The sequence below is a fragment of the Nicotiana tabacum genome, chromosome 24, assembly GCF_000715075.1.
Source record: "Nicotiana tabacum cultivar K326 chromosome 24, ASM71507v2, whole genome shotgun sequence".
Classification (NCBI taxonomy): Eukaryota; Viridiplantae; Streptophyta; class Magnoliopsida; order Solanales; family Solanaceae; genus Nicotiana; species Nicotiana tabacum.
The window spans coordinates 691609-717422 of NC_134103.1; the positions used below are offsets into that span (position 1 = coordinate 691609).

General features: G+C 37.3%; 1 protein-coding gene across 1 annotated transcript in view; it reads left to right on the top strand.

Annotated features, from left to right (window-relative positions):
* LOC107814475 (mitogen-activated protein kinase 9-like) overlaps positions 1 to 25814 on the top strand; it is an 81195-nt gene that overhangs the window by 8576 nt on the left and 46805 nt on the right. The window lies entirely within an intron of this gene.

Consider the following 25814-nt stretch of genomic DNA (forward strand, 5'->3'; position numbering starts at 1 on the left):
ATCATTTGTGAAAGCTTTGAACACGTCTTGCATTGTTTATATTATGTTAGGTACACGTATATGAGGTGTCTTAGGTCAATTGAATTTAAACTTTAGCATATTATTTTTAATTAGGGCGAACCTTTTAATGATCAAACAACATATAATTATAGTTAACATCTTAAAAGATGCTAGCTTAAATAGTAATAGCTACCCGATTGAACAAAGGATTTTCAGTACTATGCATTTTATGCATTTCAATGTGCTAAATACCAAAGAGAAATCAATAATTTTAGTTGTACAATTTCTACCTGACTACACCCCCAAGATGAAAATGCATATAGTAAACCAATTTGCGTGTATTAGCCAAAAAAAAAAAAAAAAAAAAAAATTTGCGTACAATTTTTTTAAATAGTGAACTATGTGATGTTCAATAAAATATAGCCATCTTCAAATTGCACAATATTGTGGTTCGATCATCACATGCATTATCTGAGAAAAAGGAATCCAAATTATGATAAATCTTTATTTTTTTCGATCAACTTTAAAATGCGAGATACATACTAACTCTTTTAAACCACTCTTTAATTGTGTTAAAACTATTAATTACTAACCGACTCTAGAAACTATGCTAGCGACAGAACTGGAGTACCAATACTTATTTAGTCTCTTTACAAATCAGAATTATTTTCCACAGTTTGGAAAAAAAAGAACATAGTAAAGGTTGATCAGAAACGGGAAAAGAAAAGGTCAATTAGAATATACCATAAGTTGAGGGGCTGATGTGTACCGAATATAAGTTTGTAACTGAATCTGTTAGGTAGTTAGCTGTGTTAGTGGTAGTATAAATAGTTGGTTTAGATATTTTTGTAATTAAGCTCACACAATGTACATCCTGTCTCTCGATAACGGAATCTCTCTTCCTCTACATTCTTTCTAGTCAAACCATAGTTCATTTGCTTTTTTATTTTTATTTTTATTATGTTGTAAATTAGATAGAAAACTTGCGGAAGAGTAATAATGGGGAGAAATTCAAAAATAGACGGATTAAGTGGTAATTGAAAAATAATCACAATTTAGAAAATAATTAAAAATTAGCCACTTTTCATGTAAAAATAAATCTGAACGAAAATGCTGTTCAAAATCCGGAAAATATTCCAGCATAATATACTGGAGTTCCAGTATAATATACTGGTCTAACATAATATGCTGGAAGTTCATACACAAGTACTCCAATCTCCAGTATATGCTGGAACTTTCCGTGTGTTGGAGTTCCAGCATAATATGCTGGAAGTTCATACACATGTGCACCAATCTCCAGTATATTATGTTGGAACTTTTCGTGTTGTAGCAAAATAGTGACTATTTTTCAATGACTTTGCAAACGCTGACTATTTTTCAATTACCAGTGCAAAAACTGGCTAACCGGTCCTATTTTCACGTAATAATGCTAATAGAAAAATGAACCCAAACCGTTAAGGTACAAGTGGGAGGTGATCCCCTTCTGTTGAAGTTTTTTGGGATCTATCATCTATACTAGCCATTTGGATTCAACATTTACTTTTCTTAGTCATTATATATAAATTATGAATTGATTGTACACGATTATACATATATTATACATGAATTATACATATGTTATACATCCGTCCGTTATTTTTAATTTAAGCGATTAATTGCGGCTATTTGAGTTAATTTTCTATTTTTTAAAACATCTCCTCATTCAAGGCTTGAAGAACAAAGTCAAGCCCAATATGAAATGAACGAAATGTCCGTGCTTTTAACTGAGTGAAGTACACAAATAGCCCTTAAAGTAAATGGTCTTAAAAATTTTTCCCGCTTATCCCATGGATAAAATTTCAAGTTTAATAAGTGTTTCCCCTTGCTTGCCCCATGGACAACACTTTTAAGTTTTTACCTTGAAATTCTGCACATGGGGCAAGTGAGGGTCAAAAGTTAAAAACTACCCCAAAAAGGGTCATATTTCTGTGATTTTTTGTTTTTACGCAGCCCCATCTAGACCCTATTGGGCCTAATTAACAACAACAAATCCAGTATAATCCCACATAGTAGGGCCTGTGGAGGATAGTGTGTATGCAACCTTACTTTGTGGAGATAGAGAGACTGTTTCCACTAGACACATGTTGGGCTTAATTAATGTTTAATAAAGCGTAGAAATGACACCAAGTAGCCACTTTACAGGACTGAATATAAAAATTAGCCGGTGCGTCCTGGATTTTAATTTTTCATTTCAAATTTTCAGGACAAAATTCTAAATTGTCATGAAATTAAGATTTTTAGTTTAAAAATTCAAGACGAAATAAATACGGGCTAATCTCTAAATAGCATCTATAAGAATGACTATATGTGCATTTGCCCCTAATAAAGCAACCACAATTCTGAATTTGGGCTTCAGCCCACCAATTCTAGCCATATAACCCTGCTTCATAGATTACACAACACATGGGAGTGGGACATTTTAGGGGTTTTGGCATGGTATAACAAGATACCCATGTAATTGACAGAAAATAGTCTTAGTTATAGATATTGGCATCAAATAGCCAATAAATATATATCACAATAATAATATGCATATCACAATTTTTGTTTTTCTTCTTTGTCTATATCAACATGTATATTAAAATTTTATTTTCATTCTTTGTATATAAATAATATTATTCTTTGTATATCGATAATATAAAATTATATATATAATTATTGCTGCCTTTATATCAATGTATATCACAATAAAAATATTGTATTATTTGTATATCACAGTGTATAGCACATCAGACATGTGTATACCAAAATAGATATCATAAGTTTATTTTTCTTCTTTGTGTATATCAAAAATTAATTTTCTTTGTATACCAAAATATTATTTAATCTCGCAATTATATTTATTATTTTTATATTTTAGAACTTGCTTAAACATGCTATATCAAAAACAAATCTCTTTCTGATCAATAATTAATAATTATATTATTTGTATATCACAGTGTATAACATAATAATAATGTGTATATCAAAATAAATTATTAAAATTTTATTTTCCTATTAAAATTTTATTTTCCTTCTTTGTATAACACATTTCAGATTGAAAACTCAAGTTCAAGACGACTCCACATGTGTATCCCCTATTATAACTCGTGTATATCTCTATGTACATCAGTGGTATCTCATGTATATTATGTGTGTCTGTGTATATCCATGAAAATTTGGGTTATATATACGATATACAATGTGATATACACGGGCGTCCAAAAAGGAATTGTGTTGTATACACGATATACAAACTGATATACACAGGCATCCTTAAATACTTGTGTGAGATATACACTGATGTACACGATATACAACGTGATATACACATGTCGCAGTTAAATTTTTAGGTCTGATTTCTTTACCTGAAAACCAGTCTAAATCACTTATAATCTTGCTCAAATTTTGTATATAGCCTTGTTTAGGCATTTTCAACCAATTTCAATCACACCCACTCATTCAATCCAAACAAAAAAAGGAAGAGAGAAGAAAAACGAAGTTGAAATATATTTTTTCTCTTAGTTTTTGCTAATCTTGCTCAAATTTTGTATATAGCCTCATTTAGAAATTTTTAACTAATTTCAATCACACCCACTCATTCAATCCAACCAAAAAAAGAAGAGAGAAGAAAAACAAAGTTGAAATATATTTTTTCTCTCTTAGTTTTTGCTTCTGATTTTTTCTGATGTGAGATCAACCTTACTTTTTCATCCCACTGATTTTTTTTGCATAATTTGCAAGAATTTTGCTAAACTATGAGAGAAAAGAGAAGAGATAGAAGAAGAAATACAAGGAGAGAAAATGGATGGGAAGCCAAAATAAGCGTGTAATTTTTTTTTGAGAGAGAATATAAAAGAAAGTAATTTTTTTTAAAGATTTGGCTATATAATGCCAATTGTTTAGGGCTATCTTTGCCAAACCTAATATAAGGCTAAAAAATTGTCAAATTCTGTTATGTTTTGTTATAGGATGCCAATGTCAATTAGTCCATCAAACGTGAATGGTCATGATTTTTGCAGTCGTGTGGATTTTCTCTTCATATACATTTTAATATACTAGTCTTAAGGTACGCGCTTTGCGCGTGTATTTATATCATTGAATATATACTTTAAAAAATGAATATAAATATTATTAACTAATAGCTTGACTTATAAAATTAAAATTAAAGAAAAATGCAAGTTCTTGAAAATGATGACGGGTGATCCCATTTTGTTAGTTCAATAAAGGAAGGAATCTTGTCAATAGAAATCCTCATATACCTTATGATTTCTAAGAATTTCAATGGGAGTATCTTACGAAAATTATTGTTATTTCTATAACCTAATACTGAAAACAAACAAACAACATAAAATACTTTTATTAACGAAGATAACTCAAATAATTTGTGTCACACTTCCTTTTTTTTCGAGGGATAGAGAATTTTTTTAATTAAAGTAACATTATTCGAAATGAGATTGTTTATTTAATTCAGAGTCGTCCCTTGGAATAATTTATGGTGTCCCAAATCACCGGATTATCTTAAAATCTAAAATCGAGGAAATTGACTCTTATTTATGGTCTGTGAACACAGAAGACCGGATAAGAAATTCTGTTAACCCGGGAGAAAGTTTGAGGCACTCCCAAATTCCGTGGTTTTAGCACGGTCGCTTAACTGTTAATAATTGGCCTAATTATCTAATTTAATACATATTTGAAACTTTCAGCCGAAAAAAAACTAGACCGCGACCAAAAACCTCCAAACAGCAACCTCGACCTCGAACCGGAACTTATTTGGTGCAGTGAACCAGGGTCGTGATGGCTTCAGATCTACTGTCAACTCCACTTTGAATTCAAATCTCTCGAAAAGCAGCGAACAAGGGAATTAAGGGAGATCGAAGTGAGCTTAATGGACAAAATTTGTTGTTAGAGCCAATTAGCCAAAAGTGTGGCTGAAAACTATGCAGAAGCGAGAGCAAGGGAAGCTAAAGATTGGATGTCACTCTATTTCCAAGCAATTTACGAGTATTGGTACTAAACCCTTCAAGATTTATATCATTGCATACTTCAATCCAATTTTTGGAAGATGGAAATATACCCACATACATAAAGACCCTTCGTTTTTGACTCTTTTCCTTCCCCTCTGTTTGTGCTCGTCCCCCTTTTGTTAGGTGGTCCGGCTGATCTCTTTCTCTTAGGAGATTCAAGGTGGTGTGTCAGCTGATTTTGGTGAAGAAGGGGTGGGGTGCTGCCCTTCTAGAGTCTTAGAGATTAGGGATTTCGTGTGTTATATTGGGGTTTATATTTGGGGCGTTGGCATTAATAGTGGCCGTTGGATTGAAATGGATGAATGGCCAAAATTGAATTACTAAGGGAGATGGGTCAGATGGGTAAGAAAAAGGTTTGGGTTAAAAGGAATAGGGAAGAATGAATCTTTGTCTTGCTGGGCCATCAAAATCCGAAAATGAGTTCTCAATTGGCCCAAATTCAATTCTTACTCGTTGAACAAAAATAAAAATAAAAATACTAATACTACCAAAATATACTAATTAATACAAAACTATTTTTTGGTATTTTTAAATAATAATAAAAATAATATCTTTCTAAAAATAACTAATACCTGAATTAAACAGAAAAAAATGAAGCTATTTTTTGTGTTTTTAATTTCATATCTTAAAACTAAAATTGCAGATAAAAATATCTATAAACTCAAATAAATATTAAAAATACTACGAATACTAACGATAATTCTAATGTGCGGGTCAAAAATTACGTGCTTACAGCTGTCCATCTTTGCTTGGAAACACGAAGTGTTTTTTTGAGCAAAGAATCGAATAAGCAACGTAATTGACTTCTAACCCGACACTTATTCAAAAGAAAAGAAAAATGGACAAAAGATTGTGACCGGGCCCTGGTATCTGAGCTGCCTACATATCCTTGGCTATAAAGGAATCATGCCACGTGTAGTTCATAGTAGAGTGATGGAATAATGAGTTTGAGAGTCGAGTGAGGTTCCGTCACGGCTCCGGTCCGTGGTCCTGTTATTACATCAAGATCAAAATCTAAAGGAACTAAACAAGTCTATCAGCTATGAGTGCCAAGATTCCTATCTATAAGTCTTCCGAAGCTTGATCTTGAGTCTTGAATGGTTCTTCATGCAGATTTTTGATTTGAACCTTGATGCTTGCTAGTTGCAGGTGCTAGTCCATTCTTCTACAGCTTTTTCTGATCAAAACGGGAATTGCAATGCTCGCGACTTCAGTCATGTCTTAAGCAGTTTACATCTTTTCATCCGCTTTTGCATTTTGGATTCCTTCTTTTTCTTTCTTTTCTTTCTAGATTGTGACTTCTTCTTTTGGTCATCTCGAACCCTATGACTCGAGGTAAAACCTGCCCAGACACCAAAACAAACAAACGAACGAATTTTTTCTGCCCCAATTTGCACTAGAAAAATTTCGTGAGTTATTGTAACAAAATTCTAAACTACTTATTTATTGAAAGTAATAAAAGGTCGGGAATGGTGAACCCCCAAAAGATCATGATGATTTTTTTTTGTTTTTTTATTTTATTTTTTTGGATGGTGTTTCTTTATTGTCAAAAAGATGTCTCAACTAAGGATTGGTGCACCTTATGTTGGGAAAATGTGGCCAGGGAAGGGTATACCCTATATTGACAAAGATATCAGGGAGTGATGTACCATGCATTTAAGATCAAATCAACTAGGGAGTGGATACCCTATATTGGAAAGGAGACTAGGGAGTAGAGACCCTATGTCTACAATAAAATTAACTAGGGAGTGGAGACCCTATGTTGGAAAAGAGACTAGGGAGTGGTGACCCTATGTCTAAAATAAAAATTAACTAGGGAGTGGAGACCCTATGTTGAAAAAGGAGATTAGGGAATTGTGTACCTTATGCTAAAACGAACCCAGAAGGATTTTTTGTTAGAGAAAAATCAATTTTATTTTTTTTGTTGAGAAAATCATTCTTTTAAACAAATTGCCCCAACGCTTATTTTCTAAGGGCATGAACAAATGACCTTTTTTTTTAAAAAAAAAATCTAGACTTTTTAAAAAAAAATTATCCTAGGAGAAAATTCATCAGACTAGGTCTTTCACTATTTCATCCTTATTATTTTAAGTTTCTATTATTACTAATTTGATTCTTAATTCTAATTTTAACTAATTTTGTTCACCGCTAATACTCTTTTTATGGAGATAAAATTTATGTATCCTAAGATTTTTGTTAACTTGAAAACTAATTTACTTATATGATGAATTAAAAAATACTTAAATTGAATTCTTTCGATAATTAGTAATTCAAAGACTTAATTATTTGTTTTTAATATTGTTTTTTATTCATTCAAGTTCTTCATATAGTAGCTCATTCATAGTTTTAAATATTTAATTATAGCTATTAATTTTATCCAATAAAAAATTTGCATTTTTGAAGAGTAAAAAATTAATCTAATATTGCACATTTAGATTTTTGAGTTGATAGATCTTTTATATTATTAAATATCTTTTTAGTAATTTATCTTTTTATTGATCAGTGTACTTTTCAAATACTATACAAAAACAATATTTAGAAAGCTAGAATTTAATTATAATTAAAATTTCAAAAGTAGATATAACGTGTATTCTCATTGAATAACATGAGAAATTAGAAAATAAAATCCACTCAAATTCATTTACTTCTCTAGTGTTATACCGTTAGCTTTGATTAGGTTTTCATGCTTAGTCCTAATGAAACATACATAAAATAATGTTCTAGAATATTATCTATAATTACAAATTTGCTTAAAGTGGCGGTAGTGAATGATGTGAGAGTAAGGTCATGTCCTCGGGTGGGGCTGGGGGTGTGGTCCAGGGGTGGGAAGGGGGGGGGAGGGGGTAAGGAAGCCTCTAAGTTGAGAGTTGGATCTTGGAACATTGGGACGTTGACGGGGAAGTCTATAGAGTTAGTTAATATTCTTCTTCAGAAGAAGATCAACATAGCGTGTGTTCAGGAGACTAGATGAAAGGGTACTAGGGCACGAGATGTAGACGGGTTTAAACTATGGTACTCAGGAAGCACTGGGGGTAAGAGTGGGGTAGGTATTTTAGTTGACAGGGACCTCAGAGAGCTCGTGGTCGAGGTTAGTAGGGTAAATGATAGGTTAATGAGTATTAAGCTTGTAGTTGGTGGGTTTACTGTAAACGTGATTAGTGCATACGCTCCTCAGGTAGGTTTGGACCAGGAGGTCAAGAAGCGATTCTGGGAGGATTTGGACGGGATGGTACGTAGTATCCAGCACACAGAGAAGCTGTTCATTGACGGAGATTTCAATGGCCATATTGGGGCTAGTGCTAGGGGTTATGATGATGTGCATGGCGGGTTCGGTTTTGGGGATAGGAATGAGGAAGGTAATTCACTGTTGGATTTTGCTAGAGCTTTTGATTTGGTTATAGCTAACTCGAGTTTTACAAAGAGGGAAGAGCACCTGGTCACTTTCCGGAATTCAATGGGCAAGACTCAGATTGATTATCTTCTCGGCAGGAAATGCAATAAAGGTCTGTGCACTGATTGCAAGGTCATCCCAAGTGAGTACCTCACGACTCTACATAGGCTCCTAGTTATGGATCTGGAGATCAAGAGGAGTAGGAAGAAGAGGGCGGTGTACAAGCAACCTAAGATCAAGTGGGGTAACTTGACCAAGGACAAAGCTCAGGAGTTAGGGGAGAAGTTGCTGGCTATGAAGGCCTGGATGAGTAGGGGGGACGCATCTAGTATGTGGTTCATGATTGCGAATTGCATTAGGGTTGCTGCTAGAGAGGTCTTAGGAGTCACGAAGGGCTCTCCCAGGAGTCATAGAGGAGACTGGTGGTGGAATGGAGAGGTCCAAGGTAAAGTGAAAACTAAGAAAGCTGCTTATTTGAAGCTAGTAGAGAGTGCAAATGAGGAGGAAAAGAGGTCTTATCGGGAGTGTTACAGAAAGGCAAAGAAAGAGGCAAAGTTAGCAGTTACGACGGCTAAAAATGCGGCGTTTGCTCGTTTGTACGAGGAGCTCGGGGGCAAAGGCGGGGACAAGAAGTTGTACCGGTTTGCCAAGGTGAGGGAGAGAAAGGCCCGTGACTTAGACTAAGTCAAGTGCATCAAGGATGAGGATGGCAAAGTATTGATGGATGAGGCACTTATTAGGAGAAGATGGCAGACATACTTCCATAAACTGTTGAATGAGGAGGGGGGTAAATGCATTGTGCTGGGTGAGTTGGAGCACTCCGAGAGCTGGCAGGATATTGGGTACTGTAGGCAGATTACGGTAGAGGAGGTGGAAGGGGCGATGCGTAAGATGTGCAGGGGCAGACCGACGGGGTCAGACGAAATCCCGGTGGAATTCTGGAAGAGCGCGGGGCAAGCAAGTTTAGAGTGGCTCACTGGGCTGTTTAATGTTATTTTTAAGACGAAGAAGATGCCCGAAGAATGGAGGTGGAGCACGATGGTTCCACTTTACAAGAACAAGGGTGATATCCAAAATTATAACAATTATAGGGGTATCAAGCTGTTGAGTCACACTATGAAGGTTTGGGAGAGGGTGGTGGAGGCCAGGGTGAGGAGGTGTGTGTCTATTTCCGAGAATCAGTTTGGATTCATGCCGGGGCGTTCGACTACAGAAGCGATTCATCTGGTTAGGAGATTAGTGGAGCAGTATAGGGAGAGGAAGAAGGACTTGCATATGGTATTTATTGACCATGAGAAAGCGTACGATAAAGTCCTGAGGGAGGTCTTGTGGAGGTGTTTGGAGGCTAGTGGCATTCCGGTAGCATACATTTGGGTGATTAAGGATATGTATGATGATGCTAAGACTCGGGTGAGGACTGTGGGTGGGGACTCAGAACATTTTCCTGTGGTGATGGGGTTGCACCAAGGATCGGCTCTTAGCCCGTTTTTATTTGCCTTAGCGATGGATGTACTGTCGCGACACCTCCAAGAGGAGGTGCCTTGGTGCATGCTATTTACCGATGATATAGTGTTGATTGACAAGACGCGAAACGGAGTTAACGCGAGGTTGGAGGTTTGGAGACAGACCTTGGAGTCTAAAGGTTTCAAATTGAGTAGAACCAAAACAGAATACTTGGAGTGCAAATTCTGTGACGGGACCCATGAAGCAGACGTAGAGGTAAAGCTTGATGCTCAAGTTATCCCCAAGATAGCGAGTTTTAAGTATCTCGGGTCTATTATCCAAGGTAACAGGGAGATTGACGAAGATGTCACACATCGTATCGAAGCGGGATGGATGAAGTGGAGGCTCGCTTCCGATATTTTATGTGATAAGAACATGTCGCTAAGACTTAAGGGCAAGTTTTATAGAGTGGTCGTTCGACCGGTTATGCTGTATGGAGCTGAGTGTTGGCCAGTCAAGAACACCCACGTCCAGAAGATGAAAGTAGCAGAGATGAGGATGTTGAGATGGATGTGTGGACGTACCAGGAGAGATAAGATTAAGAATAAAGTTATTCGAGACAGAGTGGGAGTAGCCTCCGTGGAGGACAAGATGCGGGAGTAGAGGTTGAGATGGTTCAGACATGTTAAGAGAAGAAGCATTGATGCCCCTGTTAGGAGGTGTGAGAGATTGGCCATAGCGAGTTTGAGAAGAGGTCGAGGTAGGCCTAAGAAGTACCGGGGAGAGGTGATTAGACAGGACATGGCGCTGCTTCAGCTTACTGAGGACATGACCCTTGATAGGAGGGTGTGGAGGTCGAGGATTAAGGTAGAAGGTTAGTGGGTAGTTTTTAGTTGCTCACTGATAGTCTTAGTAGCACGCTTGTCCCTTCATATTCTTAGATTTTTATTACGTTATGTAGTTTTGTTCGCCTCAGGTATTGTATCTCTTGTTGCTAGTATTTGGTACTACTTATCCTTTATATCTTCCTTTTTCTTTTCTCTTCTCCATTTCTTCCTTTCTTGTTATCCACTTCTTCTTATTACCCTTCCTGATCCGAGGGTCTATTGAAAACAACCTCTTTACCTTTTAGGTAGGGGTAAGGTCTGCGTACAGACTATCCTCCCCAGACCCCACCTGGTGGGAACATACTTGGTTTGTTGTTGTTGTTGTTGTACAAATTTGCTTAAACATTTTTTGCACTAATTGTAATTAAAGAATATTAATTGTTTGAGCTTTTTTTTTCTTACTTTGGTAAAAATAAATATAGATAGAAAAATTATTGGAAAGTACTTTGAATATTTTTATACTAAAATTAGGACATAAAAATGATACTTTTCATTGGCCAACAACAATCTACTACCTATTCTAAGCCGAGGAAATGTTTTGTTTAGTTTTTTTCATGCTTATAGCATACGTTAGGCCTCATCACATAGAAGTTTAAACAAGGAATATTTAATATATATAATTTTAGTTGATTTGGAACTCCTAAATATTAGGGAAATAATGCACACAATTTAGTTGATTTAGAATTCCTAAATATTTGCAAAATAATAAAAATACTATTTTGTCTAATGTGAAATCTAATCTTAAAGGGTAAAAAATGCGAATAACATTTCGCTAAGAACCTTCGTGCTTTTAATATAGTACTAGTATCTATGAACGTGCTTTGCACGTTATTCTTAGACAATCATCACAAACAACGATATTATGTAATATTATTTGTAATTCCATTAAATGTATTTTATGAGGTACAAAAATGTTATTAGATCACATCCACTTAATACCTCTTTAAACGTGATGTCTTGGTATATTTCTTTATTCTTCTTACCCATTTGGAAAAATATGTCATGACAAATAATTTAACATTAGGATTGATCGATCATATAATTTATTGAATGTCATTATAAATATAAATATATTGAAAATATTTACTAAATATAATTTTAAAACTACCCGTCATTTTTTGGCTTGAGAAGTTAAGTTTTGACGAGAAAGGCACGTGTGATAACTTATTGGTCCATCAAGTTCCACATAAATTATAAAGGAAAAGAATTATACTCATCAAAGATGAGATCTCATAATTTTCCGTTCTCATTATAAATGATTATATAACAACGATCTAGTTGCTCGTACTATTCCTCTCATCTTCTCTTAGTTAGGTACCAAGAACACAACTTTATATTTAATTTTTTTATATGTGTATCGCTATTTTATTATAATGGTAGCAACTGAGATTTTTTTTTTAATTTAGTTTCTTTTATATGAGTGATTCACATAATTAAAAATCAAGTGTAATTATATTGAGAGATTAATGAATTTAAATCCCACATAAATTGGGAAAGAATAACTGGACGAAGCATATTGTCATCCAAGAAGAAGGCTATTGTACGAAGCATTTGTTGTCCAAGAAAAAGTAGACAAAAAACTCTCGATAGAAAGAGAGAATTTTTACTTTTTTTTATTTCTTGGTGTTTTCTTTTGGTTTGTATATTGTATTGTGTAAAATATCAGAGAGGAGGGTAAAATATTGTATTGTTGGTGCGAGAGGATGAATCCATAATCAATTAGGATAGGAGTATTTCACCTTCACACTTTTTCCTTTTTGCTCTGTATGTGCAATTTAAATCGGAAAAGAATTTCAGCGTTAGGTGATTTACAATTATATCCTTAAATTAAACATATATTTAAGGTTATAAAAGTCAATCAATGTTCGGGGATATTTTAGTCGTTCGACATTTAGCTTAAAGATTTGCTTTTATATATATATATATATATATATATATATATATATATATATATATATATATATATATATATATATAAACATTTTAGAATTCCCAGCATGAATGATCCTGGTAACAATATCCGTTCTTTCTACGTCGGCCTTGCATCATCTTGACACATGCCAAGATTTGACTTGCCCACATGGTGAGCTCATTTTTCACCAATTCAAAAGGTCCAAGAATTGTAATTATAATTTTATTAAAGATGAAATGTTTTAACGAAGGGTAAAAAGTCAATACTGTTTTATGAAATTGAAAACCAAGACGTATTGATTAATAATTAGATTTTCATGTGTCAATGATCTAACTGAACAAATGAATAGTCAATAACGAATTTCAACAAGAATGGCAGTCTCTCTAACAAACAGTGTCCTAAATCAAGTAGGTAATGTATAAAAACTAAGCATGTACATATATAACTGCTCCTAGTTATCAGTATCAAATTAGGATTACTTCTTTTTTTCTTTGGGGATCAGATCGTGGGATTTGCAGATGGGCTCTTTGTAATGACTCAACTGATCATTTTAACTTTTAGAACCTCGTTCCTTAAAATAAAACTTTACGTATGTGCTTTTAATGATTTATGACTTACGGGGATGGTTGGTTCGGGATTTGAAAGTGTTTGGGTTGAAACCGGAACACTTGGTTCCTTAAGTTGGCCTTAAAGTGCTAAGTTTGACTTCGGTCAACATTTTGAGAAAACGACCCCGGAATAGAATTTTGACGATTCCAACAGCTCCGTATGGAAGTCTATAGTTAAATTAGGCTTGAAATAGCTAAAATAAGAATTTAAGTTTAGAAGTTTGACCGGGGAGTAGACTTTTTGATATCAGAGTCGGAATTCAGTTCTGAAAATTTTCATTATGTCATTTATGACTTGTGTGCAAAATTTAAGGTCAATCGGACTTGATTTGATAGGTTTCGGTATCGAATGAAGAAGTTGGAAATTTTAAGTTTTATTAAACTTGAATTGGAGGATGATTCGTGGTTTTAGGGTTGTTTGATGTGATTTGAGGTTTCAACTAAGTTCGTATGATGTTTTAGGACTTGTTGGTATAATTAGTCGAAGTCCCGAGGGGCTCGGGTGAGTTTCGGATGACTAACGGATCACTTTTGGCCTTTGGAACACTGCTGATAACTGCTGGTATTTTCTTCTGGTATCCTTATACGCGATTGCATAAGTTGGTCTACGATCGCGTAGAGTAATTTAGGCAGAGGTGGATTTGTTCTACGCGATCGCGTGAATGGGGTTACGATCGCGTAGGGTTAATTTGGGCAGTTGGGAATTTGTTCACTGCGATCGCGTGGACACATCCGCGATCATGTAGGATTAGCCAGTGTGTGTATCGCGATCGCATGTCATTGTTTGCGATCGTATAGGGAAAATTTGAGAGGAAGCTGGGCCACGCGTTTGTGCTACGCGATCGCGTGAAGAGGGATGCGATCGCGTAGAGTCAGAACCTGGTGCATCACGATCGCGTGGGACTTGATGCGATCCCGTAGGGTTAATGTTTGGGCAGAAAAATTTGTGCTACGCGATCGCGCGAGGAAGTTCGCGATCGCGTAGAAGAAATCACTGGGCAGAGAGTTTAAGTTCTGAAAATGGGATTTCGTCCCATTTTTCATTTCTAACGATTTGGAGCTTGGATTTGGGCGATGTTTGGGAGATTTTCAGAGAAAACAATGGGGTAAGTGTTCTTAACTCAATATTGGTTAAATTACCCGAATCCATCACTATTTTTATCATTTAATTGGTGAATTGAATTGGAAAAGTTTGAAAACCCTCTTGGATAGATTTGAGGATTTAAGGACTGAATTGTTATCGGAATTTAGTGATTTTGGTATGGGTAGACTCGTGGTTGAGTGAGTGTTCATATTTTGTAACGTTCGCCAGATTCCGAGACGTGGGTCCCATAGATAAAATTTTAATTAATTTCGGAATTTTTATTGAAAATGTAGTATTTTCTTATAGAATTGATTCCTATAATTTTTAGTGATAGTATCGAAATTATTTTTGGCTAGATTCGAGCCAGACAGAGTTGGATAATCATGGAAAAGGCCTTCTAGTAGATTAGATTGGAGCAAGACGAGGTAAGTCTCTTGTCTAATCTTGTGAGGGGGAAATTACCTCATAGGTGATTAAAATTAAATAATTGTTGCTAATTGTGGGGGCTACGTATGCACGAGGTGACGAGAGTCCGTGCGTAGCTACTATTAATGCTAAAGTCCGGGTAGTTTAGGACTCAAAGCATGAATTACTAGTGTAAATTATATTCTATATTTAATTAATATTATTTGATATATACATATATTGTGAATTGCTAGATAAAAATATTAAAGGATGAAAATCTCATATACTTGATTTTTCTGTTTAAATTAATTAATTATTAAGAGAAATTTGTTCTTCCTCCTGAATTTATTTTATAATAAACATACTCTCATTCCCGGAGGTACATAAGAAAAATGTCCTCCTTTCCAGTGGAGGGGGCCGAACGCCTCGGCAGGATAGATGCATCTATGGATCGTGCCGCACGTCCCTCGGCAGTGTACACGACACTCTGGATCGGGCCGTACGTCCTCGGCAGAAATCGTGCTTAATAATAATAATTACACGATACTTTAATAGTTATTTCAGCTTGCGAAACTAATTGATAAATTGGAGAATCTTTGAAATTTAATGAATTATTATTTATGCTTGTTAAGGAATTAATTGTTATTCCAGTAAATGAGATTAATTGATAAATTGAAAATTATTTGAATTGAAGAAATTTAATTAATATATTGAGAATTGTTGCATTTGAAGGAATTTGATTATTTCTACTGGTTAAATAAATTATTGTAAATTCTGTGAATCATGCTGATTTAGATATTCTAATTGTATTTCAGTTATTATTATTGACCCATAGTGAGTATCAAAGTCGGCCATCTCGTCTCTACCACTTTGAGATTAGGCTTGATACTTACTGGGTACACGTTGTTTACGTACTCATACTACACTTGCTGCACTTTTTGTGCAGGACCTGAGGCAAGTACTAGTGGGGGTCCTATCGTCTTACACCCACGCTATCCAGGGGTATAGTGGTGAGCTGCCTTTCTGAGCCGTTCTGCAGCTACTAGTGTCTCTCCTTGTATTTTTCGTTCTGTCTATTTTATTTAAGACAGTATTTGAGGTTTTGTATAATCTACTAGATGCTCATACACTTGTGACACCAGGTCTTGGCACACACATTGGTAGAATTTGGGCTTTATTATTTCTCTTGGTTTTAAATTTTGTCAATGAATATTTAATTATTAAGTTGGCTTGCCTAGCCGTAGTGTTGGGCGCCATCACGACCTATAGGTGAAATTGGGTCGTGACAACATGGTATCAGAGCATTAGGTTCACGTAGGTCTCACAAGTTATGAGCAGACCTAATGGAGTCTTGCGGATCGATACGAAGACGTCTGTACTTATCTTCGAGAGGCTATAGGGTGTTAGAAAAACTACCTTTCTTCATATTCCATCGTGCAATTAATGTAGTACTAAATATCCTTCTCTTATTCTCTCACAGATGGTGAGAACGCGCTTGAATGAGGTTCCGGACCAGGGAAGAACTACTCCCCCAGTTGCTAGAGGCCGAGGCCGAGGCCGAGGTCGAGGGAGGGCTCCAGCCCGTGGTAGAGGGCGAAGACGTCCCAGGACTGTTCCAGTTATACCGCCAGTGGGTCCAGGAGAGAACCCCATTGTTGAGGAACAGGATGAGGTTACTGTGGCAGAGCCAGCTCCGGTGGATTTCATATCTGCACCGGAATTTCAGGATGTCATGGGTCGTATGCTACGGTTCTTGGACAATATGACTCAGGCCCGTTTATTTCCGGCAGACCCAACCACATCTCAGGCGGGCGAAGGAGCACAGACCCCTACCGCGTAGGCTCATGGACATGCATCTGCTGTATATCAGACCCAGGGTGCACTACCCGCGGGTGGAGCCCAACCAGTGGCAGTAGCTACACCTGAGCCCAGGCCAGCTGTAGCCGCCGATCCTCAGAAATTATTGGATAGATGGACTAGACTATATCCTCCTGTCTTTGGGGGTGAGCGACATGAGGATCCACAGGACTTCATTGATCATTGCAGGGACAGACTGCACAACATGAGGATATTAGAGTCTCATGGGGTAGACTTTGCTACTTTTCAGCTAGAGGGCAGGGCCCGTAGATGGTGGCAGTCTTATGTTCTTAGCAGACCAGCAGTTTCTCCTCCCATGACTTGGGACAGGTTCACCCGTATCTTCCTGGACAAGTATATTCCACCCTCCCAGAGGGAAGAGTTTCGGTTTCAGTTTGAAGTGCTCCAGTAGGGTCAGATGTCAGTGACCGATTATGAGGCGAGGTTCTCTAAATTATGTCACCATGCACTTATGATACTCTCTACTGAGGCGGAGAGAGTGCAGAGGTTTGTAGCTAGTTTACATACTGGCATTCAGGCCACTATGGATCGAGAGGTTGAGATGGGTACTTCTTATGAGCTAGTTGTGGAGATAGCCCGGAAGATTGAGGGTGTTCGTCAGCGGAGCCGAGAGCAGATTATGAGAGATAAGCGGTTCAGGTATTCTGGAGAGTTCAGAGGTGCTCCGTCTGGGGGCAGAGGTCAGTTCGTGAGGGGGCAGTCCAGCTGACCCCCATATCCAGTACCACCACCTCCTCGATATGCTCCAATGCGACCTTATCTCAATGCTATACCAGAGAGTTCTTACCGCCCACCAGCTATTCAGGGTCCTCCCAGTGGGTATTCAGTTCCCCAGGGCCAGACACTTAGTCAGCAACCCATCGCACCGAAGAGTTGTTACGAGTGCGGGGATCCCAGTCACATGCAGAGATTTTGCCCCAGGCTTCGGGGTAGACCAGTACAGCAGGGTCAGCAGCCTATGCTTACCAGACCAGTTGCTCCACCAGTAGTCCGACCACCAAGAGGTGGAGGACAGGTGGGTAGGGGTCGTCCTAGAGGTGGAGGTCAGCCAAGCGGAGGCCAGCCAGTTGGCGCTCCAGCTCGGTTCTATGCTTTTCTGGCTAGACCAGATGCAGAGGCCTCAGATGCTGTGATTACATGTATTATTTCTATTTGCGGCAAGGATGCCTCAGTATTATTTGATCCAGGATCCACGTATTCATATGTGTCATCTCTATTTGCTCCATTCCTTGGTGTTTCTCATGTGTCTTTGAGTACTCCTGTTTATGTGTCTACTCCTGTAGGCGATACTGATATTGTGAACCGGATCTACCAGTCTTGTATTATTACATTATATGGTTATGAAACTAGAGCAGATCTCCTATTGCTCGAGATGACTGATTTTAAAATTATTCTGGGTATGGACTGGTTATCTCCATATCATGCTATTCTAGATTGTCATGCCAAAATTGTTACCTTGGCTATTCCATCTTTGCCTAGGCTGGAGTGGAAGGGTTCATCGGTTAGTTCATTTAATCGGGTTATTTCTTTTATAAAGGCTCAACACATGGTTGAGAAGGGTTGTTTGGCTTATCTAGCCTATGTTCGGGATACTACTGCAGAGACTCCAGCTATTGATTCAGTGCCAGTAGTTCGGGATTTCTCCGATGTATTTCCTTCAGATCTTCCAGGTATGCCACCTGATCGGGATATTGATTTCTGTATTGACTTGGCTCCAGATACTCAGCCTATATCTATCCCACCGTATCGCATGGCTCCGAAAGAATTAAAAGAATTGAAAGAGGAGTTACTAGCCAAAGGGTTCGTCAGACCGAGTGTATCGCCTTGGGGTGCACCGATATTATTTGTGAAGAAGAAGGATGGCATAATGCGAATGTGTATTGATTATCGCCAATTGAATAAAGTTACTATTATGAACAAGTACCCGTTGCTGCGTATCGATGACTTATTTGACCAGTTGTAGGGTGCTAGGGTGTTCTCTAAGATCGACTTGAGGTCAGGGTATCATCAGTTGAAGATTCGAGATTCGGATGTTCCGAAAACTGCTTTCTGTACTAGATATGGTTATTATGAGTTTCTGGTAATGTCTTTCGGTTTAACTAATACCCCGACAACATTTATGGATTTGATGAACAGGGTATTCAGGCCATATATTGATTCATTTGTCATTGTCTTCATTGATGGCATTTTGATCTACTCGCGCAGTAAGGAGGAGCATGAGCAGCATATGAGAGTAGTGCTTCAGACATTGCAGGAACAAAAGTTATACGCTAAGTTCTCTAAATGTGAGTTTTGGCTAGAGTCTGTAGCATTTTTGGGACATATTGTATCGGGCGAAGGTATTAAGGTTGATCCCAAAAAGATTGAGGCAGTTCAAAATTGGCACCATCCCACTTCGGCGACTGAGATCAGGAGTTTTCTAGGTTTAGCAGGTTATTATCGTCGGTTTGTAGAAGGTTTTTCATCTATTGCAGCACCTTTGACCAAATTAACCCAGAAGGGTGTTCAGTTCCGGTGGTCCGATAATTGTGAGGCAAGCTTTCAGAAGCTCAAGATAGCATTGACTACAACACCAGTGTTAGTGTTACCTTCCGATTCAGGAATGTAGATAGTGTATTACGATGCTTCACGCGTTGGTTTGGGTTGTGTCTTGATGCAGGAAGGGCAAGTTATTGCATATGCTTCACGTCAATTGAAGCCCCACGAAAAGAATTATCCGGTACATGATTTGGAGTTAGCTACGATTGTTCACGCTCTTAAGATTTGGAGGCATTATCTTTATGGGGTGTCTTGTGAAGTTTACACTGATCATCATAGTTTGCAGCATTTGTTCAAGCAGAGGGACCTAAATCTGAGACAGCGCAGATGGCTTGAGTTACTAAAAAATTATGATATTACTATTCTATATCATCCGGGCAAAGTAAATGTGGTCGCAGACGCCTTGAGTAAGAAGGCGGAGAGTATGGGTAGTTTGACTTTCATTTCAGCAGAGGAGAGGCCATTAGCTTTAGATATTCAATCCTTGGCTAACCGACTTATAAGGTTGGACATTTCAGAGCCCAGCTGAGTTCTTGCATGTGTTGTAGCTCAGTCTTCACTATTTGAGCAGATCAAGGCTCGTCAGTATGACGATCCACACTTAATGGTTCTTCGAGGAACGGTACTATGGGGTGGTGCCAAGGAAGTTACTATTGGAGCGGATGGTGTTCTGCGACTCCAGAATCGTCTATGTGTTCCTTATGTGGATGGACTGAGGAAAAAGATCCTAGAGGAAGCACACAGTTCTCGGTATTCTATTCATCCAGGTGCTACGAAGATGTATCGTGACCTGAGACAGCATTATTGGTGGCGACGAATGAAAAAGGACATAGTTGAGTATGTAGCTAGGTGTCTAAACTGCCAGCAAGTTAAATATGAGCACCAGAGGCCAGGTGGCCTACTTCAGCAGATAACTATACCAGAATGGAAATGGGAATGCATCACTATGGACTTTGTAGTTGGGTTGCCGCAGACCTTGCGAAAGTTTGATGCAGTTTGGGTCATTGTTGACAGGTTGACCAAATCGGCACATTTTATTCCTGTTGTGACTACGTATACTTCAGAGAGGTTGGCCCAGATTTATATTCAGGAGATAGTTCGGTTGCACGGTGTGCCAATTTCCATCATATCAGATAGAGGCCCTCAGTTTACTTCACATTTCTGGAGAGCAGTATAGAGTGAGTTGGGGACTCATGTAGAGCTCATCACAACCTTTCATCCGCAGACCGACGGGCAGTCAGAGCGGACAATTCAGATTTTGGAGGATATGCTCAGGGCATGTGTGATTGACTTTGGAGGTCAGTGGGATCGTTTCCTGCCTTTAGACGAGTTTGCTTATAATAACAGTTACCAATCCAGCATCGAGATGGCTCCATTTGAGGCCTTATATGGTCGTCGATGCCGTTCACCTATCGGATGGTTTGAGCCCGGTGAGGCTAAGTTATATGGTACCAATTTGGTAAAGAATGCTTTGAAAAATGTGAAGTTGATTCAGGAGCGACTTCGTACAGCACAGTCCAGACAGAAGAGTTACGCGGATCAGAAAGCGCGTGATTTATCCTTTATGGTAAGTGAAAAAGTTCTCTTGAAGGTTTCGCCGATGAAGGGAATTATGAGATTCGGGAAGAAGGGCAAGTTGAGCCCAAGGTTTATAGGCCCCTTTGAGGTGTTGAGACGAGTTGGGGAGGTTGCTTATGGGCCTGCATTACCTCCCAATTTATCGGGAGTTCATCCAGTTTTCCATGTATCTATGCTCCGGATGTATCATGCTGACCTATCACATGTGTTGGACTTCAGCACAGTTCAGCTAGATAAGAGTTTGGGTTATGAAGAATAGCCATTTGCCATTGTTGATAAACAAGTTCGCCAGTTGAGGTCCAAGAGGATTTCTGCAGTAAAGGTCCAGTGGAGGGGCCAACCAGTCGAGGAAGTGACTTGAGAGGCCGAGGAGGACATGCTGAGCAAATATCCACACTTATTTAGCACTCCAGGTATTATTCTAAACCCGTTCGAGGACGAACGTTTGTTTAAGAGGTGGAGAATGTAATGATCCAACTGGTTATTTTAACTTTTAGAACCCCGTTCCCTAAAATAAAACTTCCCGTATGTGTTTTTAATGATTTATGACTTGCGGGGATGGTTGGTTCGGGATTTGGAAGTGTTTGGGTTGAAACCGGAACACTTGGTTCCTTAAGTTGGCCTTAAAGTATTAAGTATGACTTCGATCAACATTTTGAGAAAACGACCCCGGAATAGAATTTTGACGATTCCAACAGCTCCGTATGGTGATTTTGGATTTAGGAGCGTGTTCGGAATTTTATTTGGAAGTCCGTAGTTAAATTAGGCTTGAAATGGATAAAATAGGAATTTAAGTTTAGAAGTTTGACCGGGGAGTTGACTTTTTGATATCGGAGTCGGAATCCAGTTCTGAAAATTTTCATAGCTCCGTTATGTCATTTATGACTTGTGTGCAAAATTTGAGGTCAATCGGACTTGATTTGATAGGTTTCGGTGCCAAATGAAGAAGTTGGAAATTTTAAGTTTCATTAAGCTTGAATTGGAGGATGATTCGTGGTTTTAGCGTTGTTTGATGTGATTTGAGGTTTCGACTAAGTTCGTATGATATTTTAGGACTTGTTGGTATAATTGATCGAGGTCCCGAGGGGCTCGGGTGAGTTTCGGATGACTAACAGATCACTTTTGGCCTTTGGAACACTGCTGATAACTGCTGGTATTTTCTTCTGGTATCCTTATACGCGATCGCGTAAGTTGGTCTGCGATCGCATAGAGTAATTTAGGCAGAGGTGTATTTGTTCTACGTGATCACGTGAATGGTGTTGCGATCGCGTATGGTTAATTTGGGCAGCTGGGAATTTGTTCACTGCGATCGCATGGACACGTCTGCGATCGCGTAGGATTGGCCAGTGTGTGTATCATGATCGCGTGTCATTGTTTACGATCGCATAGGGAAAATTTGAGAGGAAACTGGGCCACGCGTTTGTGCTACGCGATCGCGTGAAGAGGAATGCGATCGCGTAGAGTCAGAACCTGGTGCATCGCGATCGCGTGAGACTTGATGCAATCGCGTAGGGTTAATGTTTGGGCAGAAATATTTGTGATCGCGCGAGGAAGTTCGCGATCGCGTAGAAGAAATCACTGGGCAGAGAGTTTAAGTTCTGAAAATGAGACCATTTTTAACGATTTGGAGCTCGAATTTAGGTGATTTTTGGGATATTTTCAGAGAAAATAACGGGGTAAGTGTTCTTAACTCAATATTGGTTAAATTACCCGAATCCATCACTATTCTTATCATTTAATTAGTGAATTGAATTGGAAAAGTTTGAAAACCCTCTTGGATAGATTTGAGGATTTGAGGGCCGAATTGTTATCGGAATTTAGTGATTTTGGTATGGGTAGACTCGTGATTGAGTGAGTGTTCATATTTCATAACTTTTGCCGAATTCCGAGATGTGGGTCCCACGGACGAAGTTTTAATTAATTTCGGAATTTTTATTAAAAATGTAGTATTTTCTTATAGAATTAATTCCTATTATTTTTAGTGATTGTATCGAAATTAGTTTTGGCTAGATTCGAGCCAGACAGAGTTGGATAATCGTGAAAAAAGCCTTCTAGTGGATTAAATTGGAGCAAGACGAGGTAAGTCTCTTGTCTAATCTTGTGAGGGAGAAATTACCTCATAGGTGATTAAAATTAAATAATTGTTGCTAATTATGGGGGCTACGTACGCACGAGGTGACGAGAGTCCGTACGTAGCTACTATTAATGCTAAAGTCTGGGTAGTTTAGGACTCAAAGCATGAATTACTTGTGTAAATTGTATTCTTTGTTTAATTAATATTATTTGATATATACATATATTGTGAATTGTTAGATAAAAATATTAAAGGATGAAAATCTCATATACTTGATTTTTCTGTTTAAATTAATTAATTATTAAGAGAAATTTGTTCTTCCTCCTGAATTTATCTTATAATAAACTTACTCTCATTCCCGGAGGTACATAAGAAAAATGTCCTCCTTTCCAGTGGAGCGGGCCGAACGCCTCGGCATGATAGATGCATCTATGGATCGCGCCGCACGTCCCTTGGCAGTGTACACGACACTCTGGATCGGGCCGTGCGTCCTCGGCAGAAATCGTGCTTAATAATAATAATTACACGATACTTTAATAGTTATTTCAGCTTGCGAAGCTAATTGATAAATTGGATAATCTTTAAAATTTAATGAATTATTATTCCTGCTTATTAAGGAATTAATTGTTATTCCAGTAAATGAGATTAATTGATAAATTAAAAATTATTTGAATTGAAGAAATTTAATTAATATATTGAGAATTGTTGCATTTGAAGGAATTTGATTATTTCTGCTGGTTAAATAAATTGTCGTAAATTTTGTGAATCATGTTGATTTAGATATTCTAATTGTATTTTAGTTATTATTATTGACCCATAGTGAGTGTCAAAGTCGGCCATTTCGTCTCTACCACTTCGAGATTAGGCTTGATATTTACTGGGTACACGTTGTTTACGTACTCATACTACACTCGCTGCACTTTTTGTGCAGGACCTGAGGCAAATACTAGTGGGGGTCCTATCGTCTTACACCCATGCTATCCAGGGGTATAGTGGTGAGCTGCCTTTCTGAGCCGTTCTGCAGCTACTAGTGTCTCTCCTTGTATTTTTCGTTCTGTCTATTTTATTTAAGACAGTATTTGAGGTTTTGTATAATCTACTAGATGCTCATACACTTATGACACCAGGTCTTGGCACACATATTGGTAGAATTTGGGCTTTATTATTTCTCTTGGTTTTAAATTTTGTCAATGAATATTTAATTTATTAAGTTGGCTTGTCTAGCCGTAGTGTTGGGCGCCATCACGACCTATAGGTGAAATTGGGTCGTGACACTCTTGATAGTCCCAAAGGAACCATAACCAAACTTTATTAGAATATAGACACGTGATATACCCTTACAACTTGTTTGGATGATTGTTACCATTGTATCATATTGTATTGTTTTTTCAAAATAATATTTGTTTTGATTGTTTAGTTAAAATTAGTTGTATTATATTGTTAAATCCATTGTTCCGGAACAATGTAAAATCCCATTTTTTGAAATAACCGATTTGGTGTGGTGTGATCGTTTCCTATTTTTCTTTCTAATTATGCCCTAACTTATTACTTTATAATTCTATTTTACACTTTACCTTTTTTTATTTGAAATAATAGCAAAGTCTATTTTTTATATAATTCTATAATAGAATTCTACGTGAAGTCTAATAACCTATATAAATTCTCAAAGACAACATCCCAAATATAACCTACTTTGATTTGTAATTTCAATTTTAATTACTTTATCTCCAATTAGCTTTATGATATTGGTTGTTTTCAAGTGTGCAAAGTGTTATTTATCTTTGTTCTGCCAACTCCTTGGTTCGTTTCTTTATCAACATTGTTAATTTTTTTTCTTCAGGTTTTTGCTATTGTTTTCAAGTTACAGGTACTTCTTTTCTTTATTTTTTATCACTTACTATATGTTTAGTTCTCCTATTGTATTACAACTAAATCTAGTTGTTTGAGTAGTTAACCTCCTATTACGCTGAAATTATGTATGATTATTTTGGCGATTCTTATTTGTATAACATAAGTACTTGATGATCAGTATTGTTTGCTAATGTGATTTACCAAATAATATATACCCAAATATATATAACTAAGTAATTTAATTACTCTTTCATAGGGTACAATGTTATTAAATAGCACTGCGAGAAAAGTTATAAACTATTGAAATTTATAAACAAAAATTCTTAACATTGGATTCCCAGTTAATTAGTTAACAAAAAATATAATCCCAAAATATAGCTAACATTGTAATTCTTGATAAATTAAATATTTAAAATAATTGGGGGTATTTTAGTAAGCTTATAAGTTACAGTACAGTACGATACAGTCAAACCAAACAACAAAATATTATTTAACAATAATAAATAATACAGTCTATCCAAACATTGTATTTATAAAACGATACGATACAATACAATACAATACAATACAATATGATACATTATAAAACGAAGGGTAACAATGATCCAAACAGAGTGTTAGACTGTTAGGGAAAGGATAATTAAATTTGAGATGAGTTTATCCCCCGTCTCCATGGGAGGGTGGGATAACTAATCTCGAGATAATTAATCTTGGGATAACTTGTTTCCCAACCAAACGAACCTTAGGGAGTCAGGGTACAGGTTCTGTCAGTAGTAAACTCACTCTTAATTAAGTCCTCTCTTTGTGGCAAGAAGACGTTTCCATAGAAATCATGGAGATCAATGCTTGCTCATGAGCATGTCACGCCATCAGATGTTGAAGCCCCTTGGTTTTTGCAACTCAAAGATTGTGAATATAATGATCAAATAGTATTCAACTTCTATAGCTTGTCCAATGGCCCTTTTTACTCCTTTAAGCTAAGCTACCTAATCATATATTGGACAACTACCCTAAAGATGCATACTGTTGTGCCACTTCTAACGGTTGGTTGGTTCTTATAGTTGGACCTAACCATAACCGGGAAATGTTTCTTTTCGACCCTATTTCAGAAATCGATGTG